The sequence below is a fragment of the Peromyscus eremicus genome, chromosome 3 (genome assembly GCF_949786415.1).
Source record: "Peromyscus eremicus chromosome 3, PerEre_H2_v1, whole genome shotgun sequence".
NCBI classification, from domain to species: Eukaryota; Metazoa; Chordata; class Mammalia; order Rodentia; family Cricetidae; genus Peromyscus; species Peromyscus eremicus.
In genome coordinates this window covers 137,532,746-137,553,304 of record NC_081418.1, presented here as the reverse complement: position 1 = coordinate 137,553,304, position 20,559 = coordinate 137,532,746, and positions in this window count along the sequence as shown.

Sequence of the window (20,559 nt, the reverse complement as noted above, 5' to 3'; positions counted from 1 at the left end):
GTATCACATGCCATCTTTCAAAAATACAGGGCTCTGTGCCTAGACCCTCTTGTGCCAAGGCCCTACACAGCAGGACTCTTCAAAGTGTTTGATCTCTAGATCAGGTGCCCCTCATTTTTCTCCCCATAGAACTGTATTACTATCCCTGACCCTTTGTTCTCATGTGTTAATTTTACTATGAACTTCCATGAGGAAACCTCGTTCCAGCTATTGGCTTCAGTTAGACCTAACTTATAGATTATGGGAGTTGATAGTGACAGAGTCCTTTATTGTAGTAGAATATTATTTCAAGGTGTGTTACTTTTGCTTATGTTGCATTTGTTTAACTCTGTGAAGTTGTGTTACTGTGCCTGTATAAAACACCTGATGGTCTAATAAAGAATTGGCCAATTGCAAGGCAGGAGAAAGGATGGGCAGGGCTGGCAGACAGAGAGGATATATAAAAGGAGAAAACTGCCAGGAGAGATCTAAGCTTGAGGAGAAAAAAAAAAAGACTCCAGGGGCCAGCCACCCAGCTACACAATGAGTCATAGAGTTAAAAAACAAAAAAAGAAAAAAAGAAAGCCCAGACAAAAGATAGTCAAATAAATTTTAAAAAGCTGGCTAAAAACTAAGTCAAGCTAAGGTTGGGCATTCATAATTAAAAATAAGCCTCTGTATATGATATATTTTGGAGCTAGGTGCCCCCCCCCCAAAAAAAAAAACAAATTGGCACCCAATGTGGGGCACTAATTGTTGTCCTTTTTTTTTCTTTAATGGTTACTGTCTTTTAAGCCACAACTATCTAAATCAATAAATGCAACTCCATCACTACCAGCAGTGATTAGGCCACAAGGGTCATAGCCAGAGGCTCGGCTCACAAAGCTACAAAGAAAACTTAACTAAACCTCTATCCCTCTAAAAAATTCAAAATTCAAAGGTTAAGATAAAAGTCTGCTCTTCAGAGACTAAATAACAAATAGCTCACCTCCTCTCCTTGCTTGCATCCTCCAAAGAGCCCTCATGCTTCCCCTCATCCCTCCTTAAAAACCCTTTCTCACCTGGCTCCTCCCTACCACTTCCTGTCAGCTAGTTGCTGACTCAGCCTTCTGAGCGCAGATAAATTTTATTTAATCAAACACATCTTTACATCATTAAACAAACATTCCAAAACATAAACAAAAGTAACACACTTTAAAATAATATTCTATAACACTTTTTGCAGGGCCTGGGGTTATCTACACCTCAGCATGTTACTCCTCTCTGCCTCCTTTCTCACTGGCAGGGAACTCTTCTCTCTGAATAGACACTGTACAGGTCTGAGGTACTCTTCATCTTCTCTTGATGACAGACTCAGTCCAGGGCAGTGGGACACACAGTAGAGTTTCATAGGAAAGGTTTTATTCAAGTTGATGCGCAAAGATAACAGATCCACGTGAAGAGGGCTCTACCTACTGGGAGGACAGACCTGGGGATAAAAACCATGCTGGAGTGATTAAGAAGAAAGTTAGAGACAGCCTGAATGTTTGATGGCATATTTGAGTTGCCAAATTAACCAAATCCTGGACCCACCCATGTTAGATTAGTCTTCCTGCTGTGTAAAAAATGTTGTTTACACTTACTTACTTGGTTGTGTGCATGCATGTGCATGTATTTAGAGATCTTGGAACAACTTGGGCAGTCAGTTCTCTGCCTTCACCATGTGGCTTCCAGAATTTGAACTCAGGTCATCAGGCTTGGTGGCCAATGTGTTTATTTGATGAGGCATCAGGCTATGGTTTGGTGATTGATTGATTGATTGATTGATTGATTAATCTTGCATTAAATGAGATGGAACTCAGGACCTCATTAATGCCAAGAAAATGCTGTATTCCTAGACCTAAAAATATTCTTTTAAGACATGTCTTGTTGAATAATTTAACTTACATGTAAAAACATTCTAATTAACATGTGGGACATTTTTCATTTCCTTCAAAAATATGTCATCACTTACTTATATAGACATTTTGTGCATTTTTGTAATCAAGACATTTTTACTCTATAATTGTAACTGTCCTTTTTTTGGGATGAGATTTGTTTTTGGTCTAGGATCAAGCTTAGTGATCACTCATTAATGCCAATAATTTGTGAAGTCCATTACAGGATACCATGTCACCTGTAAATAGGGGCAGTTTTCCTTTCTCTTTAAAATTCTCATATCTATTATTTATTTCCATGTCTTATTGTATTAGCTAAGACTTCAAGCATACTATCCAAAGAACTAGTTCTGCTTCTTCTTGGCTTAAGTATAAATAAATGTTCATTCCAGACCATCCACAGCATGAGTTCAGTGGGGACTATTCATAGGTATTGGGCATTACAAGTAAATTTGCAATATATCTTTATAATTATTCTTTATTAAACTACTATGCTTCTTTGTATCTAGTGGGATGAGGCTTGGTTGTGAAGATGATAATAGGCTAAAAAGCAATTGATAGCACAAAGTGAATGCTTACTTTTCATATTCAAAATACTCAGAGGTAACCGCTTCTGGATGTAAAGAGGGTGCCACCGTTTAGCTGTCCCACCACCTAAAAGAAACACATGCTTTCCTGTAGACATGAGGACAAAGCACTCACGAAAATCTCAAGGATGAAGGGTGTGGCTCAGGCTGGAGACCTCTGCCTCCCCGAGTGCAGCCATATGCCACCACACTCCCTTTACCTTGGTGCTTCGGCTGCCTGCAAACTCAGAACTTTTTGTCTTTCATAGAAGTTCTAATTATATGTTAATGCACTTTAATGGCATTGCATGTTTTTATGTGACTCACTCAATTTAGATTATTTTAGACTTCCTGTTACGGTTTCCACTTGAATCCAATGGGGTTTTTTTGGGGTTTTTTATTTATTTATTTATTTTTTTGTTTTGTTTTGTTTTGTTTAGAGACAGGGTTTCTCTGTGTAGCTTTGTGCCTTTCCTGGGACTCACTTGGTAGCCCAGGCTGGCCTCGAACTCACAGAGATCCGCCTGGCTCTGCCTCCCGAGTGCTGGGATTAAAGGTGTGCGCCACCACCGCCTGGCCTTGAATCCAATGTAAACTGTGAATTTGTTTCAATTTTTGAAGACATAGTTTATTTCATGTTTTATTTCACTTGTTTTTAAAACTCTCCGTTTTGTTTGTGGATGCCTAAGTAATTGTACAATGATCAAAATACATATGACATGAACTATTTGAAAATTATAAAAAACTTTTTCATGATATGACCAATTTTACAAATGTCTCAATGTCAAGTTTCTATAATCTTTATGTGTTGCATCCAGGAGTCTGTATAAATCTAATAAATAAAGTTATGAATATTATAGGTTATTTGGTTTATTTTTTGACAGAGAAATGACAAGGGTATATTTTGTATAAATTTATCAAAATTTTTATATCGTTAAAAGCATGTTGTTAGGCACATGCAATATCGTGATTGCTTCATGAACTTGAAGGATCCATGTTTTAATTACCTGGTGTTTCTCTTCTTCTCTGTCCTTTTAGCTAAGTTACATTTTGTCAAATATTAATGTTGCTGCTTAACACTGGATTTTTTTTTCTCATCCTCAATCTTAAACCTTCAGCTTCATGCTTCCCCAGTGGGTAGTTCTGATCAGATGCATGGTTGGATCTTGCTCACTGGGTTAGATGATCCTGGTCTCGATCGTTAGCAGACGTTCTTCCTGACCCTCGTGTGGTTTGCCACACTCATCCAATCCCTACATGTGCATCCTTTCCAATGTCCTTTGCAATGTGACTGTCATATGCTTCCTATCAAAGAAGTGGTGTCTGTTTCTCCCTCCTTTTATCTGCTCTTGTCTGTGAGACTTCCTTTGGCCAGTGGACATTGGCAGATATGATTCCAACAGAGGCCCGATCAGTGCTTGGTACTTGAGTATTTACTTTCTCTCCCTTTCTCTCTCTCTCTCTCTCTCTCTCTCTCTCTCTCTCTCTCTCTCTCTCTCCCTCCGTCTTGTATCCCCTTCTACCAGCAGCCTGAGAATATATTTCTGAATTATGCTTGTGCTGAACACATACGTGTACTTTTTATTTTTAATTTTTTCTTTTATTTTATGTGCATGGATGTTTTGCCTGCATGTATGTATGTGCACCACACGTGTGCCGTTGCCCACAGAGGTCAGAAGAGGGCATTGGAGCCCCTGGAACTGGAGTTAGAGATAGTTGTGAACTGCCGAGTGGGTGCTGGGAATTGAACCCAGATCCCCTGTAAGAGCAACAAGTGCTCTTAACCTCTGAGCCGTAGCACCAGCCCCTACATAGTTTTCCTGTCTTGATTCCCTGAGCAAAGCAGATGACAGATATTTCTAACAGTATTCACATTTTACTATGCACAATCTAGCGATGATTTAAAGTATCAAGCGGGGGGGGGGGGATGAAAACACTGCACTGTTTTTCAGAGGAACTCGAGCACCCACAGGTCTTGGTATCTGCAGACGCTCCTAGCACCCACCCCCCATGGATGAACACTGAGGGATGACTCTGTTTGCATGTGCTGTTTCCTCCACCAGACAGCCCTCCTACTGTACATTTTATTTTTAAGTTCTTCATCAAAAGTCATTTTAGCCAGGAAACTGGCTCCGGAACCTACATATGAACTTGTTTACCTTTTCTGAGGGCAAGAGAGCACTATTAAATACTACCGTAGAGCACTTTCCTAGTCTGCTATTGTTAATTTTTTTTTCCTATTGTTTATTTCCCCAAGCTTTAAGTTTTAGTTCTTGATATCTCCCCAGCTGGGCTGAGCGATTCCTGAAGTCAAATGCCATTCAAGCCGTAGCCTTGAATGGAGGTCTTGGAGGTTAGTAAAGACCTGATAAAAGCCAGGCACTCAGCGTACACGTACTGAGTGAATGAATGAATGAATAAATGAATGAATGAGAATACATGGGAAATAGAGGGAACACGTGCTTTATTACCATGTTGTTGTCTCCAGAGTAACAATCACTATTTATGTTTCTATAACGTGTTATACTTACCCACTGCACTTAGAAATGAGGATACCGCAGTGGGCATGATTTTTCCCAGTGAAGCTCCCCTTACCATCTGGACAGTAAACTACCAGCACAAGCCAGATGAGCTACCTGTCCCAAGACACCCTTTGGAGAAGTGCCGTGTTTGCAGCTGCTAAGGCACAAGAGCAAAACCAGTTGCGCATCCTTCCTCGGCCTCACGGTGCTGCACGCTCTAGAGAAGAACGGACAGGGTGTCAGCACCAGCTCTCGGATTTTCAGAAAAGCTACAAACACGGTGGGAAAGACTCATTTACTTCAAGCTCCAGTGTGTTTAATAGCCTTGATATTTATAAAATCCCAGATGTGTCCATCCATAGATTAGATTTGGATCTCAAGAGGGGGACTACTTTTTAGTCCATTTTCGACAAAGAGAAGGTCAGTTGTCAAGGAAAATGGTACCCAGTGGTATGGTGTGTAAACAGCAATGTTCGCCCAATTGTTTAACTTTCCAGGAATCCTTCAGGCTACTTTCTCTTCCATAGCAAAAGAAGCAAAAGATAGCATAGTAGCCTGGGACAAACAGAAGGATTTTCATCCTTGGAGAGTGACCCGAGCCTTCTTTTCTTCCAGTTCAGTGGCACAGTCATGGTGAAGACCAAAGTCAACTGAGTAGGATTTTTGTTCTAGAATCATCTTAATTCCTTCTCAAATCTGTGTATCTTCTAGGGAGAGGAAAACTAATGCACTCAAACAAGCAATTAAACAAAGAATCAGATACCCCCAAACTACAGCCTTCTTCTGGTGCCTGTCTGCACCCCTTCTACATGGTCCTTTCCCAGAATGCTCTGGTCAGAAATCCCCCTATGGCATTCACCTGGCCCAGTGGTCTTGCTGGGATGTACCAAGCAAAGCTTCCATGCTGGAAGTGTGGGCAAAAGAGATGGCAAATGTGCCATCCTCGCCCTTCAACTTGAATTTTACTCCTTGTTTCCAGGAGCTCATTTCTCTGAAAAGCTGGACTTAACTGGTGTGAGATTCTTTCTCCCTCTCTGATGATTTAACAAATCCAGACTTAAAATTCTCCAAATTGCTATTTCTGCACATGCCTAATGAAAGCTCACAGCTTTATTTCACATCACCACATTTAAGAGGTAATTATTAATAACTTACCCCAATTAATGTTCTACTTCCAAGAGACAAACTTTGAATCCACGGTAAGTTCCTGGGGATGATTTAGAATTTAACTTAAGATCACCTAGAATTCCAATCTCTACATTCTACATAATACATACACTACATAACACGAAAGTCTGCAAGTTGCCTTTCCTTCAAGGCTGTCCATCTGCCCCACTGAGGTGGAGAGAGTGGGCACACCCAGAGAAAAGGAGTGGGAGGAACAGCAAAGAAAGTTTGGGCTCTTAGGAAAAAATATTTGGGGCTTTGGGGCTTAGCATTTTATCTTTAATGCTAAGCAACAATACGTGTTTGAAAAAGAGAACAAACTACACAGAGAAACTTTGTCTTAAAAAGGAAAAGAGAACAAGATAATAGCCACTCTTTTAGTTAGGGTTTCTATTGCTGTGAAGAGATACCATGACCATTGCCAACTCTTATAAAAGAAAACATTTAATTGAGTGGCTTACAGTTTCAGAGGTGTAGTCCATTGTCATCATGGCAGGACACGGGAGCATGCAGGCAGACATGGTGCTGGAGAAGGAGCTGAGAGGGCAGGATGAGCTACATCTTGATTCTTGAGACAACAGGAAGTGGTCTGAGACACTTGATGTGGCTTGAGCATATATGAGCCCTCAAAGCCTCCACAGTGACACACTTCCTCCAACAAGTCCACACTTACTCCAACAAAGTCACACCTCCTAATAGTGTCACTCCCTATGAGTTTATGGGGTCAGTTATATTCAAACTACCACAACCTTTAAGGAAAGACTATAGCTTAGAGGAAAGGCACCAATCACAGCTCCACACACAAACTGTCTACATTTAGCTTCATATCATGTCCTACTTAGTGGCTCCACTATGACTAGGAATGGCATTAAGTTCTAGAACAGCCATGTTCATCACAGATACGTGCAAAACAGCCTTGTAAGTATAGAGTTTCTGTTGGCTGCAGCTCAGCAGTAGACCCTGTGCTTTATAAAGAGGAGGACCAGGGATTCACCCTAGTACCACTTAATAACAACTTTAAAAAAAAAACATGAAATTAATATACATGTTTGTATTTGGCCCATTACAACCAAAACATTAACACATCATTTCAACATGTAATGTATACAACGATATTGAGCTTATTTATTTTTATCACCAAAGTATCTTTAAGATGTGTGTATGTTTGTTTGTTTGTTCTTTTGCTTGTTTGAAACAATATCTCACTCTGTAGCCTGGGACAGGTGACCTAGAGCTCACTATGTAGCCTAGACTAGTCTCAAACTCTTGGCTGCCCTACTTCCTGAGTCCCTCCCACCCCTGAAAGCTAGGATTAAGGCATGCATCATCACATCCAGTTTATTGAATACCACACACAGCACAGTTTACGTTGTTCTAACCCAGAATCAGGGGTTCAGGAGCCAGGTGCATCTCTGGCTACCATACTGGACACCAGAGATACCAACAGAACCAGCACTGCTGGTTATAGACTCTTATAGGCTCACATCTAAGAACCAGAGCCTTAAGGAAAGAGTGAGAACACTAAGCGGGGTGGTGGTGGCGGCGCACGCCTTTAATCCCAGCACTCGGGAGGCAGAGGCAGGCGGATCTCTGTGAGTTTGAGGCCAGCCTGGGCTACAGAGTAAGTTCCAGGAAAGGCGCAAAGCTACACAGAGAAACCCTGTCTAGAAAAAAAAAAGGAAAAAGAGTGGGAACACTATAGGATGATAACGTGGTGTGAAAGCTGAAGGTGTCTGTGTTAGAGGACACACACACAAGGGAATGACCATCACCTGCAGAAGGGCAGCCATCTTGCCTGAGGTCTGTGGGAGCTCCCAGCTTTTAAAGTTGCTACCTCAGCTCAGGTCCTACACCCCAGTACTGGTGCAATGAAGAGGGATCCATGATGCTCAAATTTCCATCTTGTTAGGAACCTCTTGATCTCATGGACAACCTGCTATGTAAGAAGCAAAGTATTTTGTTTAAAAAAAAAAAAAGATGGTTTTTCACAGCAACAGCAGATGGTTCATGAACAAATAACTGAATGTTCCTTTTTAAAACTGTTTCACTCTTTGGAGAGAGAGTCATATTTTCTTATCCAGATTGGCCTCAAACTTCTTTTGTATCCCAGGCAAGCCTCGAACTTACAATTCTCCTGCCTAAGTTTTCCAAGTGTTAGGATTATAAATATGTACTATCACCCTCAGCTGCTGAATTTCCACTTTTTAAATAATAAAGTAACTAATAAATGTCTCACTCCCACCTCACCCACAGGTTTCTACCTGCTAGATGGGAGCCAGCCTAGGGAAAGGGCAGCCCAGACTTCCATAAATACCATAGTATACAGAACCTCACAGGACATGGCTCCCCCAATCCCTGCATCACACAGCCATGCTGTGCCCAAGAAGAACTATGAGTTTACATTCACAGTGATCACATACACACACAGGTTTACGTATCACAGGGTTTTCTCGGGCTTATGAGTTTGTGAAATGACATTGAAGAGAGGCGCCCAGCTCAGAACCCTTTCCATACACCTTAGATTACCTGCTCATCAGCTGTTGTTCTTCCGTTTCTTCTCCATCCCATACCCACTCTGCCAACCTTCTTATGGGCTTGAGTTTGGAGACAGTTCGTGATGGGGCTTTGAGGCTCAAGAACAAATTGGCCAGACAGAGAGATAGCCCAGGAAGTCTTGAGTACCAGGAAAGAAATCTCTGGAGCTATATACCCATATCTCCCTTCCCAGGTCTAAGGTGGATCTGAGAATTGTCAGTTAGTGAATTTATCCATCTCCTCTACTGTGACCATTGTTTCCTGTGATGACCTGTGGCCTTCCAGCTAACCCTCCCAGCCTGCCCTCTCAGTGGGTGATGCCACTACCCTGGCATGCTTCTTGCTCTGTTGTTTACTTTGGTGTCACCAACACCCAGCAGGAACAACTTAAAAAGGAAAAGATTTACTTTGGCTCGCAGTTTTGGAGGCTTTTGGTCCATTGTGGTGGGGCAGCTCAGTTCACAGGGACAGGAAGGTATGGCAGAGGCTGAGTCCCAGGAAATTGGCTGCAATAGCAGACCCCCAAAGACAAGCTCCCAGTGCCTTAGTTCCAGCAGCTAGCTCTCACCTCCTAATAGTTCCACAGACTCCTGAAACACCCCCATCAGCCAGTGAAACAAAGGTTCAAAATGTGAAGGGATCATTTCAGATTCAAACCGCAACACTCTGTATCTCCTGCTTGGCTGGGTCTCTGGTCACTGTCATTTGGCAGTAAATAGTGTGTTGTTCACTTAAAGGAGCTGAGTCTATCCTCACATCTTCTCAGTATCCAGGAGTCCCTGCACTTCACAAAGCAGTGGGTGACAGTACTTCTGTTCCCTCTAAAACACCAGGACCAACTGATGGAATGATAGCCTCCAGAACAAGGGGACTGACGTTGGAGATGATGCCTGAAGCCAAGGTGGTGAATGAGACTGTAAGGCCACTGTCACATTACTCCACCAAGCTCTGTCACAGAGCTGTGTCCTCCTAGAAAAAAAGAATGCTTCCTCTCCCTCTTAAAACACATCTTGCAGGCCGGACCACCTTTGTATATATTGTGTGTAGTTTGGGATGTGCACATCTATAATAATTCTTAGGTCTGGATTCTGAGGCTTTCTTGGGGAGACTAGAAAAAGAACAGATGAGCAAATATTTTGATAAAATCTTGTTTCAGTCCATCATGAACCATCTCTTTCATGACCTGCTCACTGGCATTCAGGTGGCATTTCCCTGACAGTGGGAAGCTGCAGGTTCTAGCCTTGTGCTCTCTCAGGGGTGATCCTAAGACCTGGGAGAAAGCAGTCACTCTAGATGCAGGAGGCTTTCTGGAGACAGACATCCATGACATAATCATAAGTAGTCTTATTCTGGCGCTACTAAACCACCCTCCCGGTGACACTGCTCTGTAAACAAACCACTCACTAAAAACAATCCTACTCATTTAACTATCGACAGAAAGCGTCTGGAATATTCCCACTCTTTCTCATTTCTTCCTCCTCCCATTTGCCAGTCACAACTTAGGAGATGTTTTTAGTACATACTATGTGACAGAAAAGACAATAAATAAATAAAAACAAAAATTTGCACCTTCTTGGTTCATACCGTAAGAAAAAAGTCACACCAATGCCTCTCTCCCTGGTAAACCACTCTTGACTTTGGGCTCCTGTTGAATCTGCTTAGGATTTACACACACACACACACACACACACACACACACACACACACATATATATATACATATATATATATATATGTATATATATATATATAATGTGTATGAGTGTTTGTCCGCATGTATGTCTGTGCCACATATGCGCCTGGTACCCTTGGAGGCCAGAAGAGAGTGTTAAAGCCATTGGAACTAGAGTTACAGACTGTTGTAAGCCTCCACATGGGTGCTAGGTATTGAATCCAGGTCCTCCACAGGAGCAGCTAGTATCTTGATCACTGAGCCATCTCTCCAGCCCCAGCTGCTGCTCAGGATTCTTAAAAGTCCTGTCGTTGCTAGGTGGTGGTGGTACACGCCTTTAATCCTAGCACTTGGGAGGCAGAAGTAGGCAGATCTCTGAGTCCAGCCTGATCTACAGAGTGAGTTCCAAGACAGTCAGGGCTACACAGAGAAACCCTGTCTTGAAAAACCAAAAGAACAAACCAACCAACAAACAAAAAAATCCTGTCCTCTTGTTCTCCCTTTTATTTTGAATGAACCATTTTCCAGGGCTTTCCCTCAGCTCCCCCAATATCTTAACAGGGGATGCTACAGTCATAGCCTTCATTTCATCTTTGGAACAGGTTCTCTTCATCATTCTCCAAGTTCAGTCTTGTCCAGAGCCTTGTTGATCCACGTTGCTTCTATCTGGAAAAGCTGGAGGTTTTCAAACTCTGAAAACCTGCTTCCTTTGTATTTACAGTCTCTAGTTTGAGCTATCTCCTGCCTCAAGTTCTACTGGAAGAAGCGGTCACAACCCCCTGTAGTCCTTTCTGGAGATCTCCTCATATACGACCCTGTCTGTTAGGTGCAGCTTCTACTTCCCATGTGACTGTAGGAAAGTGTGTTGCCAAACTTCCTGCCGCTTCATAACAGATTTTCTTCTTTCCAACTTCCAGAAACATCTTTTCACATGTTTCTTCAGTGCTGGATAGGCAATCTTCTTAAGGTGTAGGGTATCTGCCAACAGTCACTGTGAGTCTGTTCCAGTTGGGCGTGAAATGGCCCCCCACAGGCTTGTGTGTTGAAAACCTGGTTCCCAGCTGGTGGTGTTGTGTTGGGGGATGTCGTGAGGCCAGGCTGGTGGAGGTCAGCCATTGGAAGTGGGTCTTTGAAGGTAATCACTTTGTCTAGCTTCTGGCCTCATGGTCTCACATCTTCCCCCAGGATGTGAGCTTGCTATGCTTCAACTCCCACTGCTGTGGATGGAGCTGATCCTGCCTCCATTCTTTCCTGACGTGATGAACATTGTCATCTGCAACTGTGAGCCAAATCAAGCCTTCCTCCCTTCAGTTGCCCTGGTTGAATATTTTGTCAACATGACAAGAAAATATTAATACATTATGTATTTTCACTAAAATCCCCTTCAACGTCCTTCCAGCTTATACCAGCACCCCACTTGCTTCTCACTTCCTACACCCCTTACTTTAGACTACCCTCTCCGTTTGCATCCCCAGTGACTGACTATCAAGCTTGCTTTTTGTCCCAGCCTTTTGCTTTACCTCTCTCCCATTGAAGCTGCCCAGAATGACTTGGGTTTAGTTCTGTATTAACACTCTGTGAGCACCATGGTGTCATTCCCAACCCTAGAAAGGAATCAGCTCTGGAAGAGAGACCCTGCTAATTAGCATTTGGTATACTTTACACAGTTTCTGGATGGAAGATGTGGAAAGGGAATCCATGGAGTTCATTGGAAGGATGGATGGATGGATGGATGGATGGATGATGGATGGATGGGTGGATGAGTGAGTAGATGGGTGAGTGGGTGAGTGGATGGTTGGATGGGTGGATGAATGGATGGATGGATTGATGGGTGGGTGGGAGGGTGCCCTCCTGGTATCAATCAAAAGGCCATTGGAAAGGGCCAATGAGGGAGAAGAGTTGGATACAAATGAAAAGCATGATAAAATAGAGAGATGAGAAGAAAGCACAGTTGCAAAGTATTTAGATAAAAGGAATGTTCACTTTGGCTAGGATCAGTGCTGTCTGCTTCATGGCTCCTGATGCTGTATTTAAGGGAAATGGGGAGTAGTTAGGGAATGGCATAGACACTACAGCCAGCATCTCTAAGGACCCGTTGCCTCCCTGGACTCCATTTGCCAAGCTACATGGAACTCAGATGTCTCCCTTTCTTTCACTCCCTCTACTGCATCCCCAAGCCTTCCCCAACAGGGTCCCATTCCCAAGATTTCTCTCTTGCCCCACCGTCCCTACTTCTGCCTCACCACATTTTATAGAGTCACTTACCTTCCCATGTACATTTGTCCCAGGGGATAAATGACAGAGATATATGTTATATACCCACTTGTCCATATGCCCCAGTGAAAGTGCACTGCATCTACCAATATCACCAAGGACTCTCAGATACTTTGAGGGTGGCCCAGATACTTATGGGCCATCAGTGTTGTTAACCAGGGGATTAGGTGGGAGAGTGCTTGCTTTGCATGAAGCCCTGGTTTCTAACCCTGGCTCTAGCTGTAATCCCAGCATTTGGAAGAAGGAAATAGAAGGGCCAGCAGTTTGAGGTCATCTTTGGCTACAGAGCAAGTAAGGTCAGCCTGGGCTACATGAAACCCTGTGCCAACAACTAATAAACAAACAAACAAAACTGCAGGCTGTGGATTGTATGTCCTCTGAGTACCCATAGGACTCAAGTCCTCCGGTGGCACATACTGGTGCTTCTGTGTGGTCAGCATGTGCCCTTGGGAGAGTCTTACCCATGTAGACAGGGGATGGGGCAAAGAAGCCAGTCACTGCCCCCAACCCTCCCTCTGCAGCTGCTGCCTCGAGGCTCTCTCAGAACAGACACCATCCTCAGAGCTGGAGAGCACCACCATGGATTTCTATCAGTTTATTTGTAATTACAAAAGACAAGGCCCCTCTTTGGATGATCTGGTGAGTGGGGCTCAGAGTGTCACAGCCACCTTGATGCCTTCACTAGCCTCCATGATGGTGGGTGGCTACCCAACCGCAACAGAGTTATATTTATTTTTATATAATGGAAAACTCATTGCTGGACATGGAGTTCCTCATTTTGATTTGTTTTCTTTGGAAGAAGCGGCCGGCGGTGGCGGCTGAGCCCCAAGCTGGGTCATTAACATGGCAGGGACAGCAACAAAGACCTTCCCAGCCGCTGCCTGTAAACCGTGGCTCAAGTTCAAGCAGTTATTCTGTTTGAGGCCTCCCAGCGTCTACAAAAGCCCAGCACGATTATATGATCAGTGTCAAGACCCACTTTCCCCTCTTTGTGCTCTGGGATGCGTTTCCTTTGCCCTGTCTCTCCGTGTTGCCGCCGCAGCTGCTGTGGCTTTAATAGCAACCCAAGGCACAGACTATTGGAGTGTTCCTTGGGCTTTGTTTTAAACATGGTTTTTGCTTGTGTTAACTACCGCCTGGCTCTCTGACACCCGTGAATGGGGCTATGCAGGGCTGTCAATCAACAACAATAATAATGCCATCTGGGTTTGAATAATACTAACGAGAAGAAGACGAAGAAGGGTGCTGAGCATTTACATAGCACCTTTGTCCCAGAAGCTCAGAGGGCGTTCGAGATAATCATTCATTCAATGCTCCCGACTCTGCTGGGCGGTAGATATTATGATCCCACCACGGGAGACTTGAGACACAGAGAGGACAAGTGGCTGGCCCCAAGGTCACACAGTAAGTCATAGGCGACACACTACTTAGTCATTGTGAGGCCCCTGAGCATTGGTCCTGTGGAGTCACATAGCACTGTAGCTTTCTGTGTGTCTGTTACGTATCATGACATGTCTGATCTTGTGGGATGGAAATGAAAAGAATGTTCTAGGGTGAAGGGCGGGTTCAAAGATCTTCGGTGTAACAGAAAAGTCCATCCAAGTTAGGGACAAGGGACCTTCACATCACCCCAAGAGGTGTATATGTAGCAAGGAGGATGGGAACAAAATCAAAACTGGATACATTAGTAGAGAGAGTCTAGTTGTGCGAGAGAGCGAGCAGGCTAACCACAGACCCAAAATGTCCAGGGAAGGCAATTCAGAAGAACCTATACTGTTATTGTACCAAGAGTGTTCTTGTCTGACCTAAACCCCCATGCTGCCCTTTGCAGACTGTGTCAGAGTGCTGGGACCTTATCTCTCCCTTCTCAACCACACCATCATCATCATCATGGTAATCACCATCATCACTGCCATCACCACCATCACCATCAACACTACCATCTCCATCATCACTATCATCCTTGCCAACACCATCATCGTCCTCCTGTCACCACCACCATCATCACCACCATCACTGTCACATCCTCATCACCGTTGTTACCACCATCACCACCACCACAGTCATCGCCATCATCATCAGTGTGTTTATCTCTGTCACAATCATCACTATGTCACTGTCATCACCACCACCGTTATCACAACTCCTGTCACCATCACTACCGTCCTCCAAGCCACCACAATCATCGTTGTCCTGGCCTCATCCTCTAGTTTGCTGTTTATCACTACAGATAAAGAGAAAAGCCAGTTCCTGCAAAGTCACATAAAGACGCGTAATTAGAGTAGCCGGCACCTCTGCCATGTTCATGCTGCTGTAAGTCACTGTATCCATTCTTAGGTGCTCTGTGTCCTGATTCTCCCATCTCCCAACACACACTAAACAAATGCACATAGTAATGCACCTAACTGCTCTTCCCTCAGAACCTGGCACCCACCGGATTGTAGCCTCTGCACAGAAGGCACCATCTGCTTTTCCATATTTTCTTAAGCACATGGATGCTACTAATGTTGGGGCCAAGGAGCTTCACAGATGCATTTGGAAACACCCCCATTCTGGGAGAACATGAGTTCCTTATAGACAAGCTAATCCCTGTAGGAAAAACTCTCCAACCTCAGTGCAGGGCAATTGTCCTGGAGAGCTTGTTGAAGCAGAACATAAGTTAGATGACCTCGAATGCCCATCTGATTGCAGAAAGATCCACCTTGGAAATCTGCAGAGGACAGATAAGACAGACAGAAGTCTGAAGAATCAGAAGTAGTTCTAACGGCTAGGTAAGTGCTGAGCTAAATAACTAGTCAATGGACTGATGCTGACATCTCCCAAAGCCTCCCAGCAACTCATTATATTCTGGGTTCCATGTCCCTTGAAGAGAGCCTCTAAACGCTTGGGTTGACACCGTCTGTCCTGTAAGTTCATTATTTATGGTGTTGCCTGTCCTTCGCCTTTGTCCCTGACCCAGTTTAGAGACACTTCATCACCAGGTCTGAGTCTGAGTCTCTTCCGTTTCCAAGGCAAACCTTTTTTGCCAATGAACAAGTGATTTATAAGCTCCAGGCCTTCAATGGGAAAGCTCGAGATAGAACGCCCTCTCCATTTCTCAACACTTTACAGGGCTTCTGACCCTCCTTTGGTGCTGGGCCCATGTCTCCCCTTTCCGGGTACACTCAGCCTTTTCTAAGGACAAAGTCCATGCAGGGCTCCATGTTGTACAGATTGTCAGTGGAGGAGCTATCATGGAGCAAGTGCTCAAGAAACCACTACCGAAAAATAATAATGACACGTTTGTATTGAAAGTGTCTAATATTGTTCATGGATTAGAATACTCAATGCCGTCACATGCCTGCAGTTTTTCTCCTTCAGATGGGACTCACTATACCTGCATAGGAGGGCATATTTGTAAGGTCTGCCTCCAAGAACAGAGAAGGCTCCGCAGTTAAGAGCACTTAATGCTCTTGCAGATGACCTAGACGGCCTAGGTTTGATGCCCAACACCCACATCGGGTGGCTCACAACTGCCTGGAACTCCAGTATGAGGGGATCAGAGACCTTCTGGCCTCAAAGGGCAACTGCACACATGTGGTACACATAAACTCTCCCCCCCCCCCCTCTCTCTCTCACACACACACACAGTACTAAAAAAGTCTTTAGAAAAATAATATGAGATCATCTCACTAAATGTTAGTTTTCAAAGAAATCCTCCCTCTTTCTTCCTTCCTTTTATTTGTTCCCTCCTGCCCTCCCTCCTGCCTTCCCTCCTTCCTTCCCTCTTTCTTCCTTCTCTCTTTCCTCCCGCCTACTTGTTCTTCCTAGCCTTTCCTTTCCAGCTTCCCTTCATTTCCCCTCCCCCCTTTCCTTCTTTTCTGTAGGAGTTTCTTTCCTGTCCGCTGCGATCAAACACCTGACAAGAAGGAACTTAAATGAGCAAAGGCTTATTTCGGCTCACGGTTTGGTTCAAGGGTTATAGGCATCGCAGTGAAGAAGTCATGGCAGTAGGGGCTTGAGGTAGCTGGTCACATGACACTCACAGCCCAGAGGCTGAAGGAGATGAAGGTGAGCAGAGCACTCGATTGGCGATTGGCATCCTCCTTTTCCCTTCGTCCAGTCCAGGACCACAGCCTGCGGAATGGGCGGAGTTCAGGGCTGGTCCTCCCTCCTCAGTTAGCCCTCTCCGGAAAAACTCTCAAGAACAAACCCAAAAGGTGTTCCTCGTTGTGCGCTGTTTCTTAACCCAGTCAAGTTATAGAAATTAAACATCGCTGTCAGATTGGGGATATGGCTCAGTCACTGAATCGCTCACGGGAGGAGTCAGGTTCCATTCCCAGCATCCACTTGAAAATATCTAGGTGTGGTGCTGCATGCATGCGACCTCAGTGCTGACGAGGCAGAGACAGGGGGATCCTTGGGGCATGCCGACCAGCCAGATTAGCCTAATTGGTGAGTTCTAGACCAGTGTGAGACCTTGACTCCCCAAAGCAGACAGCATCTGAGGAGCAACACCTAAGATTGTCTTGTCCTCTGGCTTCCGCATGCTTCCACACACAGGGCGGCAGGGAAGGGGGGCGATTTCCCCTTATTCCTTTCCCCTTTTCCCTCCCCCCACTTAAGAAGTCTCATCTCCAGAGAAAGATCCAGTCACTCATAATTTAATTTTATAAGTTGAACTTTATTTCAGCCCAAGTAAGATAACAAAAGCATATGTGAGCTTACGGAGGAGATAAAGCACAGATCGTGGGCCTCGGTGGGTATCAGCTGGAGCTGAGTTTTCAGTAGACAGAGGGAGGAAATGGAAAAACTGGATGTTCAACACAGGTTGTGAAGGGCTGGGTCGGGGGGGCTGGATCTTAATCAGCCATAATGTGGGCACTGGACTCTACTCAAAGGCAAGATCAGAAGTCTCTGTAACAGTGACCATGAATCCTGCTTCTAGTTTGGACAACCATCCCACACCACAGTCGCCAGCCAGCGTTTACCCTGTGGCTTGAGGCTATGTGGATTTTCTGTGCCCCTTGCCCCAAGATGGCAGCTGTAAGCATACATGGTGGGCACTCCCCTCTGTAACCTTGCATACAGAGCTTTGACAGGCCCATCAGAGATGGGTGGTTCCTTCCTCAGAGCTTTGCTTGGGAAAGCAGTCGTCTCCAAATATTCCCACTCCCTCCCTCTGCCCACCCAGGACATAGCCTTTCTATTCAGCTGAGATGGAGCTCCAAGGTGGGGGCACCTCTGGTTTCCACAGAGGATCGATCACCACACAGGACAAAGAGCCTCAGAGCACTGGCCCTACCTCTGGCAGACTCAGCTGCCTATTCCTCACATGTCATGGGTTTTCCTGGATGCCAAACTGGCTAGTTTGAAAACCTTCCATTCTGTCTTCACAGACAGAGCCAGGAGCCTCTGGGAAGAGCTCCTGTCTGCCTCAGGCCCTGCACACCTCCTGCTCCAGCTCACTGGAACAGGCGGGAGGTTGTTATTCTCCCTTTACACACTGAGGTACTGTGGGACTGAGGCTTGTGGGTGTGGCTAGAAAACCCCGGATCTCATCCTCTCCCTTCTGCATTGGACATGGTGGCTTCTGGGGACCTTTTATTCCCAGACAGCCTGAGCATCCCAGGCAAGAGGATCTTGGGAGGGACCTGGTAAGCTTCAGGGAGTCTAAGAATGTAGCCCTGCCCCCACCCCCTCACCCCACCTTCACCCCCTCACCCTCCACCCTGCCCTGTACCCTCTCTCTCCACTCTTAGTCGCTGTCCACGAGCTTAATACCCTGTCATGAGTTCCCCCTTTCCTATCCTGCTTGGGGACTTCTTTTCCATGCTGTCCCATTTTAGGAACGCTTGTATTGTCTTCCCATCTCCTTCTCTCTTTTCTGTTTGTACCCTGAGAGCGCTGCAATGGGATTTATTGTGGTGTTTTGTTAAAGGCCACCCTAACTAGACATCCTGAGCTGCCCAAAGGCAGTGTGCTGGTGATTTTGAATTGTCATCTTGACACAACCTAGAGTCACCTGGTAAGAGAGAACCTCAACTGAAGAGTTGCCCAGATCAGATTTGTCAGTGGGCGTGGCTAGGGGCGTTGTCTTGATTAGTGATCAGCATAGAGGGGCTTGGCCCACTGTGGGCAGCACCACTCCTAGGCAGTTGGGTCTGGGCTATATAAGAAAGCTAGCTGAGCATGCGTCAAGAGAGCAAGACAGCAAGCAGCATTCCTCCACGGTTTCTGCTTCAAGTCCCTGACCCTACTTCCCTCATTAACTAGGACCTGGAAGTGTGGCTCCAATAACCCCTTTCCTCTTCACATTGTTTTTGGTCAGAGTATTTTATCACAGCAACAGAGATCAAACTATGGTGGGAGGGACAGTGAGGACCTCGGGGGACAGTTGTGTGGATTGCACTGCCCAACTCTGTGAGATGCAATTCACAATGCAGTCTAAATGCGCCTTGCACAATCCTAAGCTTGGGGAATGTTAAACCCAGTAGAAGGCAATTGCCTTTAACTTTGCTCTTCTTGCCCTGGTCAGCTAAGAAGGAAGAAACTGTAGCTAACTCAATGACTTTATAGTGAGAGCATGCCCAGTTCCCCTTGGAGGAGGTGCGGTTCTAGATCAAGTTCCCCTTGAGGGCTGCTAGTTTGGCTCATTTGCCAGAGTGCTTGCCTGGCATGGACAAGGCCCTGGGTTTGACTGCCAGCACTGTACAAACTGGGTGTAGTGGTGCATGCCTGTAAGCCAAGAGGAGGGGCATGGATTAGAAGATCAAGGTCATTCTCAGATACCTAATGAATTAGAGGCCAGCCTGGGCTATGTGCCCATAGCACAAAAAAACAGCAACAACAAATAAGTTCCCTAGCCCCAGCATGGTCCCAGGAGGTCACAAGGGTCATAACCTAAATTCTGAGTTGCCAATCCCTGAGCAGTGAAGTCCAGGACAGTGGATGGTGAAGGAGGTTCTGAACGCAGTCCTGCCATGAGACAAAAAAAACTCATGGACCACCACACACAAGGCTGCCATCCCCCGGGCTCTGGGCATGGTGTTTTGGCTAGAGCCCAGGGGTGGGCAGGACGTCTGATTGGAGTCTTATTCTACCTTGCCCTGGGTTCTCAGGATGCCCCAAACACCCACGACCTGCTGTGGGTGTGTCTTGGGTTCTCATCTGCACAATGAAATATCTTTCTTTTAACATTTTGGAGGAGTAACATTGGCGCCATCAGGATGTCCATGAATTGGCAGTACCTGGGACCCCTATCAATGACCTGACAACCCACGGCATGCAGTGTCCTCCCCAGAACACACGTCTGCTTTGCTCCCTTCTGGCTTTATGCTGATGCTGGGGAAAGACAAGATGGCAGGGACACAAAAAACAGGTACAGGAGTCACACGGTGAGCTCAGATTCAGCCTCTGTCCTCACGAGAGGACCAAGCGGGTGGTTCCCTATGCCTGGCTCTGGAATTCAGAACCTCTCTGCCTGAGTTCCCCCCCCCCCCCAGCCTCTGGTGCTCAGCAGTGTTGTGCTCTTGGACAAGCTGCCTGAGCTGACACATCCTTCCCTTTGGCAGCCCAGGGCCTGGCACCACTCACATCTACCTACCTTGCAGAACTGAGGCTGGAGTTTAGGATGTGAAGTCCTGGCCAGGGCGAGTCTGGCTCATGTGGCATTTTTGTCATCTCTACCAGGACGGCAGCTACCTCTGTGGCCCAGGGTTCTTTTTTAGTGCTTGAGAACTGGAAAAAAAGTGGACAGATGTGGTAGGAGCGAACCATCCGAGGACAGCCTCAGGGCACAGCGTGACGAAGCTGGCTCCACTGGACCACGTCAGCCTGCCCAACCCCCTCTTGTTATGCTAGCTTTTGCTGACGTTCTGCAGAACCTCGTGTAGGAATGAGTCTCTTTGCTCAGGGCAGCCTGTGAACAAACCAGTGACCGTGTGCGC